Genomic DNA, 11,229 nt, shown 5'->3' with positions numbered 1-11,229 from the left:
GCTAGGTTAGTTCTAATGCTAGATTTATGTTAATGTTAGGCTAATGTTATTGTTTGGCAAATGCTAATGTTAGGTTAATGCTAGGTTTGTGTTGATGTTAGGCTAATGTTATTGTTAGGCAAATGCTAATGCTAGGTTAGTGCTAATGCTCGACTATTGGTAGGCTAATGTCAGGTTAGTACTAATGCTAGGTTGGTGCTAGTACTAGGTTAATGCTAATGCTATCCTAATACTAGTTAATGCTAAGTAAATATTAAGTTAATGCTAGCTCATTCTAGTGCTAGCCAATGCTAAGCTAATGCAGTGCAATGCGGGCCAGCACCTGCATCCTCACTTGCATTTTTTTCAAAAATCCAACAGTGTAGCTTCATCTGAGCACAGATCAGTAATTCTTTAAAGAAGTAAACACTGGTCAGGCATCTTTATAATAGTGAGGGTTGGCTTGGGGGAGTGTGTGTTGTCAATGTTTGATGTGGGGGCGGGGGGAGATGGTTCCCATACACACACAAACACATAGAGGAAGATTAATGCTGACTCATCAGGGAGCTCTGTGGCTCCATTCTGTGCACACAGTGTGCTGTTAGTTCAGGATAGGGGTCTGTGGGTGGATGAGCAAAGAAAATGTGAGTTGTGCGTATCATCTACCCATTGTGTGCACTATTTTGACTCACTTGGTCCCAAGAGACTTCAGTCAAAAACTTGCACAGCCACAAAGACAAAGTAGCATCTTCCTCTCACTAACTTTATCTAAACTTCACCAAAACAGGAGCTTTTCTGTCTTTCTATCACACACAATCACACACTGGCAGCTAGCTACACAAATATATTGAAATGCAATAGTTGTACGCTTCATGAAGATGCAGAGAAAAAGTGCTATGGAGGATAAGGAATGTTAACTCGGCAGCACTGCAGAAACAAAGCTAAATAGGATTGGAGTTAAACACATACAGTATCAATACTATCACCATATAAAAAAATATGTTTGAAAGCATATATTAACTACAGAGGGTACATGTGAGCCAAATACATCTAAACCGCCCCTTGTTAAATGCATTTGACACTGAGGCGGCTCAAGGAGAATTATGTCCATTTACTAACGTCACTGTAGTCTTGTATGCAATTAGATTGACAAACTTATGGTATTACATGTTATCTTGTAATACCACGAGTTCATATGGCTGCACATAGGAGGGATAGGGAAACAGTTGTGGGACGGAAGCTCAGGCTTGATCACCCTGTAGTTGTCCACCTTTGATGAGGGTGTCTTGTGTTTAAAAGGCTGAAACAATGCGTCCAAAATTTTCGTCCTTCCCATATCTAAAACACAGCTCCCACGCCAATCTCAAATGGTACACCTCATGTGACTACTATCCTTTAGTACAAAGGATGATTTAACATCATGTCACGTGTTTAATGATTCTATCTCTGCCTTGAATTGGAGCAGAATTAGTAAAATGATAATACAGGAAAGAACAAAAGTTTTTATGTATTTTCATTGTCATTTTGTGTATTTCTTGTTGTTGTAAGTTTGTGTAACTTTCTGTCATTTTGTATCGTTTTGTAATTTTGTATGTTTTTGTAGTTATTTCAAGTATTTTTCTGTATTCTGTTTGTTTTTGGAGTCATTTTGTGTATTTTTGAAAAGTTTTTTGAAGTCTGGTGTCATTTTGTGTTGTCATTTTATGTATTTGCTTTGAAGGCCACACAAATTTTGACCAAGGCCCACATGTGGCCCCCTGGCCACCAGTTGCCAGTTTGATTTATAGTAAATGTGTTTGACGAAAAAATAAATCGGCTCTGTTGGTTGAGTCTGCTACTCAAGCTAACGTTACATGGAAGTGAACACACAGCACAGTGCTGTCTTCCCTCACTTTGTTTTTGGTTAAAGTCAGTTTGATCGACAAATCCTTTCAGGCCTTTGTCCATGTCTGCATAACTTCATGCATCGTTAAGTAAAGCGTTGCATCATTTAGCCTCTTCTTTTTTTTTTTTGTAGCAAATACTAAAAACTGAAAGATGAACTCTTATTTGTGGATTCTCTATAGTAATCTGTAGAAAAATGCAGTATTAAAAAAATGTCTTGTTTGTCAAGGGAACAAAAGGATGATCTTCAGTTTCTGTTTTTTAAACTTGTTTTATTGGGTGTGCCATTTAAAAGCTATCGGTTTTAAATCCCCTTATATTAAAATTAGTATTCTGTACAATTGCAATCTCACTATTGCATATAGCTGCCAACATTTGACAAGAACAAATATAGTTCCTGTTGGCAGATGAAGCTGGATAATGCAGCCCACGGTCCCTGAACTGGCCTAGTTCGGCATGCTTTGGCCTGGTTTGACTACACTTTGAGCTCTAACAGAATGAAGGTGGATTGCCTCCCACAAGCACATCATCTGTGCTGCCTGGTATGACAGCCGTAGTGTCTGTGTGTGTGTGTATGTGTGTGTGTAAGCGCCTTTGCACATGGCTGGGTCTTGTGAGGTGTGCAAAGCACATTTGGTTGAGAGCAAACTGACACCATGGCCCAGGGGGTCCTGCATGCATGATGGGTTAGTTATTTATGCTCGTTTCTGTTCTAAATCTCGTAATGCGATGCAGACATTTTAAAAATCATTGTATTTCTAGCATATTTTTTCAACCATCACTACTTATTTCTCCTGAATTGTTCCTTAGTGGCTGTTGTTTTGCTGCTCCAGGTATTTGTGAACCAACCGCATCCATGCACTCAAACATTTGTATTCCCAAACAATCCTAAAGTGCATGTCTGTGCACACAAATCACACACATATTATCCGTCTTCTGCTGCGATGCAATGTGTCCGCATGCCTGAATGGATGAATAAGTTGAGACTTGTCTTTGAAGTCCACTGGGACGGGGAATGGGAAGTGGATTTATGTTTCATGACATGCTTTACTGGCACGCTGCCCGTTGCAGTATCCCCAGCTTATCTCCAGACTCTGCTGCAATTCTAATCTTATTTATACAAAGCTGAAATCCTTGCATAATTTACCCTCTTCTCAGCTTCTCTCTCTTTGGACATTTTAATTTTTAACCTGTGTCTTTATGTTTCTCTGCTTTAGTAGGTTTGACCTCTTGCTTTTCTTTAAGGCTGTAGACTCTGTAGCTTCTGGCTATGATTTGTACCATATTTCTGGTTGTAAGGCCTGTGTTTTAACAGGACAAGTAGAATTTCAGTCCTAAACGTCTGATTTAAGGGACATCCATGCACTGTGAGGACACTTTAATACGAGGTGGCCTGCCTTGTTGAGGACAACTTGAATCCTTGCCATATCTGTTCTATTTGCAACAGATGTCTCCCTGCTCCAACACAACCAATTTTAGCAAAATGAAATGCATTTCTAGAAGAAAATGCACAAGAGGATGCATTGCTGAGTCAGTATAACTCTCAGTAAAGTCCCTCAGTCAATATAACCCCTCAGAGTCAGTATAACCCTCAGTAAAGCCCCTAGGAGTCAGCATTAACTTCAGTAAAGCCCCTCAAAGTCAGTATAACCCTCAGAGTCAGTATAACCCTCAGTGAAGCCCCTCGGAGTCAGTATAACACCTCAGTAAAGCCTCTTGGAGTTATACTAGTTTTCCCATTAGTTTTAGTTCGAATTCCATTTTTTATTTTTACATTTAGTCAGTTTATTAATTTAGAATAATATAATATTAATTAGAGCAGATTTGATATGAAAAATATTTGTTTTGGTGGTTCTTGTTGTTTTTTTGGAAATTGGGATATTTGCCAGGTAGATAGAAAACGTTTTTTAAACGTACAGCTACCCACTAATAAAATACAACAGTCCATAAGATGGTAGCCTTAAGTACAAAATATGTGCACTACAAGGCACTTATATCATTGACACAGTCATCCATTCATTCTCCAACCCACTTCCTTCTTATCAGTGTTCTGGCACCACACAGTGTTACACCCTGGACAGGGCGCCAGTCCATCACAAATGACACGGTTATATTCAAAGAAATCCTAAATACGACTTTATCCACTTTTACCACTTTCTCCCAATTTTTGTCGTTGCCATTACACGAGCTGGTCAACACGTGACATCACAGACGGTGAGGTTTTGAGAGCTGCTGTAAACCAGCAGAGCTGATAAAAATGGGTCAACCTCATGCTTAAGCTTATGAATGAAATATATTTACATAGACGAAAACAAAGAATATAGTACGTAATCACAATAATTTAAGTCTGTTTAAGTTGGTTATCAGGGGGTTACATAGTATTTTCTACAAAATTTTGTTACTGTGTGTGTTAAACTTACCAAAATATAGTTTAGATGGACACTGCCGGCCAATGCCAACATAACTGCATCAAGCGGATTGTTACCGGTCCTATGTCTGGTAAAAACTTAAATTTTTAAAAACCTAAATGTAGGTAAAAACTAGCTTTGAGTCTGTGATCTGCACCGGACCCTTCCTGCGATGTGAAACACATCAAAAAGTAGGGGGCGAGTTATCCATGAAAAAATCTATTCTAATAATAATAATAATAAAGGAGATGGATACAATTACTCATGCAGCAGAAGGCCTCAGATATGCACTTTAAGGGGCAGATTCACTAAGATCTGAAATAAAGGGTGGTCAACCAGGTGCATCCCTAAATCCTTTGGTGACACAGTTTCCTCACCTGCTGCAAGTGATTCACTGAGATTGCAGCAATGATTAGTGCATGTGCATAAGTGCTGGAGACCGCCTTATTTAAATGAGCGTTTTGCTCGTTCAATGTGGAAACGTGAGGTGCACAGAAGCACATAATGACATTTGAGGAAGTTGAATTGGAGGCAGATGGACTTTTCTGTCTGCTGCACAAACATTTAATAATGTAGAAAACTAAGTAAACAAATAAAAATGTTTTTTTTTATTTCCATGAAAAACAGGCAGATTGGGACAGAAACTGTCCTGTTGATCTGCCATTGATTAATGCAGTAACACAGTCTGTCAATCGGACGATCAATTCCTGGTTTTATGTATTGCATTGCGCCCACTGCATTAATTTATTTGCATGTCCTCCTCCCATTTTTGCTTGCAGCAGCCATGCACTCCTGATTCCCTAGGGTTTGTACGGCTTATTAGCACGTGGAGTGACATTTGCACACGTTTTACTAGCCCTAATCCTGTAGTGAATCCGCCCCTCAGTCTTTCTTTTGGAGAATTTCCACAAACTTGTTGTAACCAAAGGCCTAGCAATTCTTGTGAAAGATCAACTAAATGTGTTTTCTGTAGTTAGAAAAACTCTAGTATGAACAACACTCTTGGCCCGTTTTGTAGGCTTTAAACAGAACAAGGGTTACCTCACCTGTTTCCTATTTAAGAAATGATCTATAGAAGGTCACAGCCTTGGAATTCCTGCACAACCACATCCCAATTCAAACCATCAGTGCTACAGAGCTGCGATCATAAACCCGAGGTTCTTCGGTTCTCTTTCGTGCATCAAAATCACAAACAGAATGGATGACAAGACGGGCTTGGCAGAGCCCAGTAGCCACTGAGAATCTGCTTGACCTACTGCTGAGGACACAGCTCCCTCTCCCTCAGTAACACGAGGACCAGATGGCTTGGAGCTCAGCCTGATACTTCTTCATCTTCAAATACTTCCTCGGGTTTCTGGAAAGATTCAAATTATATTGTCATGTTAAAGAAAAACACTTGAAATCAAGTCTATACGGTGCAAAAAAAAGTGAAAGGAGCGATGAGCCATTGAAATGAAAACCTGACTATAGGTCATAAATAAAGCTTAACATTGTGTTCAAGTTGCTGGCCATTCCACAGACTTTGTTTCTAGATCCCCAAACTACGTAAAGCTTAAACCCTGAAATTGTATACCATGTACCTCCTACCTGACCCTAAGTCCCCAATAACAGGATTATAGTCTCCTCTGTGAAACTCTGCTCGTCCTCTAGGTTTCATCAGAAACAGTGCATTCCCACACACGCACGCACGCGCGCGCGCACACACACACTGCATACATGTTCTTGATGAAACAGTGCCTGTAGATAAAGTCATGACACCAGGATATTAAGCTGTGATCAAAAATGTATCAGAGGGGATTTTTTTAATAAAAAAAAATGAAAGTGCCTCGTCATTTTGTTCTTGCTCTCCTTTTTTATAGGAAGGTGGTGTTATGACATTCAATCCTTAAAAGCAAGTGCTACTTTCAGGTATTTATACACTTAAGTTGGGATTGTTTTTTTAATTACCCGATAGTTTCTATTTCGACTGTCATGATGGCTGCATGTAAAAAAAACAACAACTTGGATTTCGGGCTTTTATACTCTGTACACCAAGCGCAGGCCATTCTGCACCAGAACACGTGCCTGGGTTTGGCATTTGTGGGCTGAAACAACTTTTGATATTCATAGATTTTTTTTTTTTGGATTGAGATTTGGCTTTTTGCTTTAGTGAAAGGATCCAACTTTTGAGGATGGCCCCTTCATTATACAACATCACTGCACACTATTGTACGAAGTAAGTCTGCTTCTTCTTCTCGTGCTCGGTCTGCAAAGGATGGACCATATTATATACAGTGCATTGCAGTGACGTGCCGTGAGCACTAGGGTTGGGTAGGCAGGGCATTGCAAATCAAGACCACCAATATCAACACCAATGACAATTCAATATGATTCTGCTGGCAAGTGTGAATTCAATTCAATTTAACGTTATTTGTGTAGCGCAATTTACAACCAAGTCATCGCAATGTGCTTATCAAAATGTAAAATTCATAATAAGAAAGAAAAATCTGAACAAGATCCACATGAACAAGCATTTAGCCATCTAGCAAAATCAACATCGTAAAACACCATTAAAGAAACATAAACAATTGTTCAATATAGCCTCCATACTCTCCCAACAAGATATATCTCATGACACGACGAACAGTCTCAGTGAGGCACATCCACAAAGCTAATCCTTCCTTTTGTTCCATTCACTGTCGAAAATACCAACAATTTTCTGACCTTTCCTTTGCTGAAGGTCTGGTTGCTCAGGTGTTGGTCTCCCATCTTTTAAAAGCTGTTGTTTTTTTATCGTCTCTAGCTCTGTCATCCTAGAGAACGTAGCAGCTGCAGCCACATTGTATCAATTCACTAATGTACTGTGAACTTACGTATAGCATTTAGCATAGCACGGTTACGTCCAAAGGCAGCGTAGAGAGGTACCTTTATATGTACATGGTTTTCATCTTGGGGAACTGACTGTGCATGCGCTAACACATAAAAACTATGGAAACAGAGGCAGAGCAGCATTTTGCTTTTGGGAGGGGGTGTGGCCTCCTCCTGCCTTACAGCGGAGTGAGACTGTGCAGCGTCTCTGCCAGGAAATAGCGATGTTTAGTCATTTGGGATATGAAAAGCACAAAATGCTGACACTTTTAAACTTATAGGTACTGTAGGCTATTGGAAATGGAAAAATAAATAATTTATAATTATATTATAAATAAAACAAACAATCAAAATATCAATTCACCCTTGGGTAGGCACTGCCTACGACTGCACGTCACTGGTGTATCGTCACCCTCACAACAAAAGTAATTTTTTGCCCATTTTGAGATTATATGCCCAATTTATTACCATTTTTTTTTAATCTATTCTTTTTTTGATTATATTATTATTATTTAAATTAAAAGTTCTGTTTTTAAAAAATATAGAAGTAAGGCATAAAAATCACTTGGCCACCATTGTTATGAAGATGACAATATAATATGTGCACAAAAAGTTGTCCTGTGCTGGTCACTTCTAGTGTTACTATACTACTGTTAATCCAGGTGACTGATAATACTGCAAGAATGAAATTTAAACACAAAGTGAATTTGATTTTATGATGAATAACAAAACCTTAAAGCATTAATCCTCCATGTTTAATATTAAATTCCAGTTTGAAACCACAACACAACAAAACATGATGGGAAAGAGAAGATTTGGCCATTTTTTTATGGGTGCAACCCACATTCTAAGCTCTGCTGCTCGTCGCACAATGGCTTGTTTGTTACAAATGTGGCTTGATTTAAAGGTGCTGGGAATGATCCCTAACATTTTTTCATAACACCAATAAAGACATATTTTAGGCCTCATTGATCAATAAATCGAAGGAATTTCTTCCATAAAATAGGAGAATTTACTCACAAAGGTTGAAATTTCCGCTCGCAAGTTTGTCATTGAATCCACCATAAATAATCAATGTCAATGTTTTGTTGACAAATGGTCATTGCACATTGCATTGTTGGGCATGGAGTCCCGTAGAAGAATGCAAAGTCGTCACAGAGGGTGTAAATTTTCTTTAAGAAATGTGTTTACTTCGTACTTGTTGTGATTTCTTGTGTTTTTTTGATAGACAAAGAAGACAGTGATTAGCTTGACAGAATTTTTGTTCTCCTTTGTGTATGTGATATGACTCAGATTTTGGTCGTATTCTGGTGTTTCCATGGATGTCAAAAGATCAACATCCGCCATTGTTTTGTCAAAAAACCTTCAATCCGTGAAAATACCAGAAATGTCACTTGGAAAGGTTTTTGTGGTCAACCTGGCATCGGTAGTGGATCAGATGCAGTTTAAAAATGTGATTTATCAACTGCAGCAGTTTTAAAAGGGAAATAACAGCTTTTCCATTGGCATAAGGTTTACTGGCAGCAAAGGAATAATCTAACATGGCAAGAGTCAGATTGATGTGTAGCCCTCCCTCTAACTTGAGTTCTCCACATCAATCTGGGTCTGTGTCTGGAGAATCATTTCAGAACCAGAGAGGGACATGGAACAGAATGCTTGAAGCTGATTGGGCGAAGCGCCTGTCCACCATGATTTGATTTTGCCAATCACACGGTAACAAATGATGTCGTCATCCGCATGCGCTGCACAGACGCTGCTACAACAACAAGGCTCCGCTGGTGAAAACTTTCTTTTGGGATAGTAATGCAGCGGTCATTATGTCGTTGAGTGACTTTTGCCGTTTTTGCAACACAAGTCTGCAAGCTAAGGGCACGTTAACCATTCTCCTGCGTCGACATCTTTCTGTTTTGATTCGGAGCAATGCTAATAGCGGTAGCCCAGCTAGTTCCTCTCCCCGCAACTTCACATGCGCCAGTTTTGCTGCGGCACTTCTGCCTTTGCCACACCTGGATTTTCCGCCCTAAACCACAACACTGCCTCATGGTTGGTTCTCACCGTTTCGGTTCGGTTTCGAAAGGCAAAGGCGAGAACAGCACAAGATGGATTCTGGTGTTGGTGAACACCAGGAGAATCCATCTTGCGGGCAAGGTTAGGAATAATTTATCAAACATGTTTTCTTAGTTTTTGTGCTAAGTTTTCACGAGACCTTACAAATTGTAATTAAGACGTAAAGAATCAATACTTCAATGCTATTAAATGTATCTAAAATCACTGGTTTTAGCCAATGCCGAGGGAACAATAGTTGAAAGCAAATGAGTGATTTCAAGTGTTTTTGCAGTTATGAAAATATTTGACTTCATAATAATGTAACAAAGGTGAATCCTCCTTTGAGTAGGTGGATGTCAAAATATATGCAGTTCAGCTATAGTTCATTTGCCCCCAGGGAAAGTCCTGAGCTCCTGTTAATATTCATGGTACTTGTAAAATATACATAAACACTTCCTGTCACTGTTGAAAGCAAAATGTTCAGACATCAGCGCTGTCGCTGCCTTTACTGCTTGACTTTTGTCTCATTGCCTGTCAGTCCGCAGGGCTGTTTCTTTGGTTTTTTTCTTCTTTTTTTTTCTCAGAGACCAATCCACTCGTGATCCTGCATACCCATTAGCACCCCCAGCCCATAAAGTCTGTTTATGTACACAGGTGATAATAACTGAATAGTGGTGCATTAGTGCATGCTGAGCACACACACATCCAGACTGTGAGTTTGCATTTTTCATCTTGTCCTCATTGCTCCATGCTGTGAAGTGACAGTCGTTTGTTCAAAAGAAAGGACTGGTTTGCAGACGCATTGCATTTATTGACCTTTTTAGTCCATTTTTAAAAAGTGATTGTGCGTTTGCATATCTTCCTGTGTATTTGTGTGTATAATAAGGTCAATGCACAAGTGTTGCACGTCCATGTGAACGTGTGTGAGGCAGTTGTGCCAATATGTGTCTGTGCGCGTCCGGATTCGGAACCAAAGCCTAGCCACGGTGTGCTCGCTGGTCAAGAGCATGTGCCGCGTTATAATGAGGGCATTGTTAGTTCGGCTTGGAAGCTCGGCCACTATTAGTTAATAGATTCTCAGCCTATTAGTCTCAGAACTATTAGAAGATGTTATTGATGATGTCTTTGTGGTTGCTGTGTGGGTGCATGTTCCATATTATCAAACAACGGTTATATTGGTTTCTTTAATCACTGTTATCCCTACTACTTATTTTGTTTGGTTCACAAAGGTGCCGAAATGCCCAATATGTATAATATTTAACTTTATTTAAGACACACGATTGGTCCATAGATAAAAATAAAAGTATGAAAAAAGTACAATACAATAAATAACATAGCTTGCAATAAAATTCATGTAAGACTAAAATGCCAGTGTCTCCAGAGGCCAGGCATACTGTATATCTATAACAGCTTTTCTTAGGACTGATTAAAGCCAGTATGATCCCATTTTGAGATTTGTACAAACGAGACAAGAATTTAAACATCAATTGCAATTGCAATTAACAAGGCTCCACAGGTGGGAACATGAGAGATCGCAAAAAGCTGACTTGCACTGTGCCATCTTGGGACACGAAGGAGGAGCCTCATGGCATCATTATAGGCTTCAGTGAGTCTCCGCAGGCTACTGTTCTTATAATGTCACCACAGATGTGCTGTGTGTAATCTAAATAAAAAAAACATTTAACACTAGCTGAGCACATGCTAAACATGTTGGCTTGAGCATATAATTTTCAGCACTGTCTGTACAGATCTCTGTCATCACTCAAGTCATCAGTTATGACATGGCTCAGATATTTTATTTCTTTACAAGTCTTAAGAGGCTTGTCGCTCAAGTGGAAATCAGGAAAGATTAGTCTCCTGTCCTCCTTGGTTTTGACAATCATGATGTTTCTCTTGCTGGAATTGTGCCTGATGTCAAAGTCTTTTCTATACTGTGAGCACACCTTTAGTAATTGAAAAGAGATGATCAGGGAGAAAGTGGCACAACGAGAGAAGACGGTGAATCTCACAACAGTGCACACTCGAGCAGAGCATGTGTGGCCCTAAGTGGACTATTGAGAGTATC

This window comes from Gouania willdenowi, chromosome 18 (assembly GCF_900634775.1).
Source record: "Gouania willdenowi chromosome 18, fGouWil2.1, whole genome shotgun sequence".
Classification (NCBI taxonomy): domain Eukaryota; kingdom Metazoa; phylum Chordata; class Actinopteri; order Blenniiformes; family Gobiesocidae; genus Gouania; species Gouania willdenowi.
Note: the sequence above shows the minus strand (reverse complement) of the source record.